The sequence below is a fragment of the Manis pentadactyla genome, chromosome 15, assembly GCF_030020395.1.
Source record: "Manis pentadactyla isolate mManPen7 chromosome 15, mManPen7.hap1, whole genome shotgun sequence".
In the NCBI taxonomy this organism is placed as follows: Eukaryota; Metazoa; Chordata; class Mammalia; order Pholidota; family Manidae; genus Manis; species Manis pentadactyla.
In genome coordinates, this window is record NC_080033.1 from 6,881,734 (window position 1) to 6,887,186 (window position 5,453).

A 5,453-nucleotide genomic window follows, 5' to 3' on the forward strand; every position below is an offset into this window, starting at 1 on the left:
GCCTCTCCCTAAAAAAAAAAAAAAACACACACACACACACACAAAAAAAAAACCTGTGCCCGGAGACTTCTGGGAAATGTAGTCCACAGCCGGGGGACGCCTCGGAAGCTGGGAAACGGGACCTTCAGAATGCTCGCAGCGTGCAACGTGGCTCCGCCTGTCAAAAGCGCGAATTCCGGGACCCACCCGCAGCGCTGCACTTTGCGGTGGAAGTAGCTCCCGGCTTGGACGACCCTACCGACTCCGTGTCTGCGGCATGGCTGTGGGAGAATTAAGTGTTTTAGCAAAAGCCGAGAAACGCATTACGGAGTCCAGAATGGGTGGAGCTGGGAAGGAGGTTGGGGGTACGTGGTGACTAGTGACTTAGGTCTTAGCGAGCGCGGCGCACTTAACGTCCGTGGGATTAACCCGGAGCGAGGCCAGGCGCTCGCCTGGGTCCCAGAGACCGGAACAGGTCTAGTAGTTGGACAGATGGGTGTGTCTTGCTCCACGTGCGTTTGCGGGTCCGATTCAGTGTCTGGGACCCTTTGTAGAGTTTCTGCCAGTGTGAATTTTGTTTCCTTAGGTTGTAAAGAGGCTCCTGTTAGAGATTATATGACACTCTTGGAAAGCAACAATAACTGGTCGTGAATGGATATTGTGATCATGAGGACTTGTGCAAAGGACTCTGTGGGACTGAGAGACATGAGGAGGTTCTGTAACATTGTATGTTTGTTAATATCAGGACAGAAGATGACAATATTTGTGAGATTTTTAAAATAGGCTTTTGTATGTATATCATGGTGATTCTGAAAGTGGATCACTCACTGTCTAGCTAGGACTGAAAAACAGTGCTGTGTTGTGTAACTTGGTGTGTGTTAGCTTGGTTATCTGACTACCAACCACTGTACTGTGCCTGAGGAATTGTGACTGTTATCATGGTGAATGACAATACATATACACCGTTCTGTTATCTATAAAATAGAGTAGTATTATTACATCTTGGAGCATCATATTTAAGATGCAGAAAAAGATTTGCAATCTGTCTGCCAAATGATTTAGATATTATATAATGAATCATGATGTTTTGGGGGAAAGAATGCATATCAGCATAACTTCTAAAAAAAAATGAAGAAATCCAACAACCAGTCATGGACTGGCTGAGGTAGGTTTCCAATCTTCTGTGAAGTTAAAGGGACTTAAGCAGATAACTTGGAGAGCTCTAGACTAAGGAAATAATTTCCCACTTATGAAAGAAGGTAGATTACAGCATAACCCTGAATTAGGGAATCAGATGACCTAGCTTACAGGTCAGGCATGGTAAGGAACCTGTTTGAAACTACATAATTAGTCCATCAGGACACTAATTGTCTTATTTCAAAAAATGATAATTACATTTTGTTGTATTCTAAATATGCAAAACCAGGTTTCCATTCCTAGGCAGGGCCTGATTTCTCTATTGCAGTTGGCAATTTTGAACCTAAATATTTGTAGTTTCTTCTGGCATTTCTGACACTTTTTCTTCTGATCTGAAATAGTAGATAAAAATTGAATAATTGATGGATGCAGTATTAGTAATGGATGTAGTATTAGGGGAGAAGATAAAATTTCCTTTTCTATTACAATTTCAGAACAAACCCCTAAATGTTTCTGTAAAAAAAAATTTTCTTTCTGTCATTTTGCTCTTGTTTCCCCTTCAGAAGTCTCTCTTTTACTTCACCCTAACTGGCTTCATTAGCTAAAATTCCTTAAAACACTTTGTCATCAAACACAATAGCATTGCTTTCACTAATATCATTGCAGGAACAAATCTGGAAATGAAATATGCCCATCAAAAGTAGGATGGACAATGAAGTGCAGTACCTAGACAATGAAATAATACACAGCAGTGGAAATTACTGAATCTAACAACTATGATGATCAAAGAGTCATAGGAATATGCAGGTCTCATTCATAAAAGTTTCAAAAGAAGCAAAATTATGTTTTGTGCATAAGTGGTACCTAATGAAAAACAAGGATATAGTAAAATTCAGGAATTTGGTAACTTCAGGGAGTTGGAAAATTTGCAAGTTATTTCATGTATGCTTAAGCTGGATTGTATTTACACAATTGTATACTGTTATTTTTTTACTCATTTATAAATATTTGAAATAAAAATTTAAAAAAATTTTTTGATACATGAATTGAAGGCAACTCTGTTTATTTGACATGAAGAAGGATGTGGGATATGTACACCAGATTTTTAACATTGTTCAACACAAGGGGACTGTGGGAACTTGTGAAGGCATGTTACTGAGGAAAAACTGATAGGTAACCAATGTAAAAAAATGACTGTTAAAAGCATAAAATATGTACATTTCTGTTATTTACATGTGTATGTGTTAAAATATTAATAAAATACTAAAAATTATTATCATGAAGTAGTAGGCTATCAGGTGTTTTCCCTTTATATTTTCATGTCCAGCTTGAATTTTTTAGTCTGTTTTGTCTAATAGAAGAATGACCTCCCATGCTTTCTTTTGGTTACCATTTGTGTAGGATATTTTTGTCCATACTGTATTTTCAGCTTATGTGTGTCCTTAAATCTATAGCAAATCTCTTGTAGACAGCATATAGTTGGATTTTGTTTATTCATTCAGTCACTCTGTCTTTTGATTGGGAGGTCTAGAACATTTACATCAAAATAATTACTGATAAGGAAGGATTTACTATTGTCATTTTGTTGTTTTCTGTTTGTGGCCTATTTCTCCCTATTTTCCTCTTATAAAACATAATCTATATTAAGCTGATAACTTAATTTAAATCACATATACTCAACACTTTTACTTCTCTCCCCTCACATATTTTGTTATTGGTGTCACAAATTATGTCTTTTTATATTGTGCATCCAATAACATTTTAATAATTGCAGCGTTTTTTAATACTTCCATCTTTTAACTTCTATACAAAGATTTGAAAGTGATTTGTCTATGTATTTACCTTCCCAGTGAACTTTATTCTTTCATATGTTTTTATGTTGCAATTTAGTATCCTTTCATTTCAACTTGAAGGACTCCCTCTAGTATTTCTTATAAGGCAGGTCTAGTGGTGGTTAATTCCCTCAGCTTTTGTTTTTCATGGAAAATATTTCTCCTTTATTTTTTTGAAGGATAGTTTTGTTAGATGTATTATTCTTGATTGGCAATTTTTTTTCTTTCAGTGTGTTAAATATATCATCCCACTCCTTTCTAACCTGCAAGGCATCTTTTGAGAGTCTTACAGGTGTTCCCTTGTACATGATGAGTTGCTTTTCTTTTGCTGCTTTCAAAATTCTCTTAGTCTTTGATTTTTGGTAACTTTATTATGATGTCTCTCAGTGTATATTTCTTTGGACTTATCCTAGTTGAAGTCTATAGGGCTTCTTGAATCTGATATCCATTTCCTTCCCCAGATTTGGGAAGTTTTTAGCCATTATTTCTTTAAGTAAGGTTTTTGACCCCTCCTCTCTCCTCCTCTGGGACTCCCATAATGTATATATTACTCCCCTTTATGTTATGCTATAAGACTCTTTGGAAAACTTTTTTTCTTTTTCTTTCTTTTTTTTTTTTTTTTTTGTTCCTGTGGGTAATTTCTGTCTCTATTGATAGTCTCATTTTATTTATGCATCACTTTTTTTTGAGCATGCAGAGCATCTTTACGATGGTTATTTTGAATTATTTTTCAGGTAATTCATATACCTTCATTTCTTCAGGATTAATTTTTGGAGCTTTATTTTGTTCCTGTGTTTGGGCCATGCTTGTTTCTTCATGTGTATCATAACTTTGTGTTAAGATCCACGCATTTGAAAAAACAACCACTTTTCCCAATCCTTAAGGACCAGCTTCATACAGGAGAAAACCCTCACAAATAAGCCTGACTAAAGATTCTGGAGGCTTCTGAAACCATTTTCTGGAGGGGTCTGATTTCCTTGGACCTCTATGTGCACGTTCTCAATTAGGCTTGCCAGTTTCTTTCATCAGAGTTTGTAATGTCTCACTCCCTCTGGTATATGTTAGTAGTCCTGTGAGTTCTCTGGTTCTCCAGCAGCAACCACACTCCCCAGCAATGCTCAGAGTCAGGGAAGACAGATACTAGTTCCTTGGACAGCCTTCTGATAAGCCAGAATGCTGGAGACATGCTCCACTTCTCTCTCTCCCTTGCAAGAGGAAAGCCTCAGGTTAGGCTCCTCTTTATCAAACCAAACTTTACTGGCTGCAGCAAGGTGCTCCCACCCCATCTTCTTTGTTCTCAGCAGCCCCCAGGTATTAAAACTATGCTGGTTCTGCAAATGCTATGAATGAAGCCAGACAGAAACCAGTCCTTCAGGCAGCCCTTTAAAGAGCCAGCACACAGCATGTTCCATTCTCCCTCCCAAGGAAGAAGCCTCAAATTGTACACCTGATCACACTGAGCTGTGTCAGCAACAGCAAGCTCCTCCATGATATTTGTTCTCAGTGGTCCACAAGTACCAAATTATGCCAGTTCCATCAGCACTATGAATGAGATGAGACAGAAACCAGTACCTCAATCAACCCTCCAAAAAGCTAGAATTTTGGATGCATGCTCCACTCTTCTCTCTCCCCTCTAGGGAGAAGTTGTGAGCCAGGGTGTTCTCTCTTAGGTGCTGAGCTTGACAGCTTGAGATAGGGGCTGACATTGGTAAAGTGAAGTTGCTCTTCCTCCTCTTTTTTTTTTTTTTTTTGCAGCTGTTTTATGCTTTGTGCTTTCCGGGATGCTGCAACTTCTTAACTGGATTCTGGAGTTCTCAGTAAAAGTGTTTTGGTCAAAATATCGTTGTTAAATGAAATTGGAGGTTTTGGCATGAATCCACAATTTCCAGTATATAAATATATACATATAAGTATGTGTATAATATGTGGGGGGGGGGGTCTGCATGCGTGTATGTATATCTATTTCTCAAATGAACTAGTGACACCATCCCCCACCCATAACAATCAGCAAATCTAGTGCTCAAATCTTAGCTTTTCAGTACTGTTCTCTGCTAATGGAGAAATGGCTCTTTCCAGAACTAGATCATGGGAAGCGCAAGATGAACCTGGAACATCTCGTGTCAGCAAACAAGGAGGTGCTCAGAGTATTGGGTATATTCCAAGAGAAGCCAGCTTGAAGGTACTGGCACTGAGCACACCTGGGGTGATTTGTCATAATGACAACAATGGATTACAGTACGCTGAACAAAATAAGAACCCATGAGCCCATATTAATGTAAATAAATAAGTGGTAACACTTTTATTTATAGCCATATTCCAAACTAATAGATGTAGAAAGAATGAGAAATTTCCAAAAATCACAATTTGGCAATCATTGTGGTAATAATTGTTTCAGGCAAGAATCATCAATGGATACCAAAACACTGGATGCAAGTTTAATGAAGAGTATGATATTTACATAGTCTCAAATTATCTCACCATAAAATATTCATTAATTACAAATGA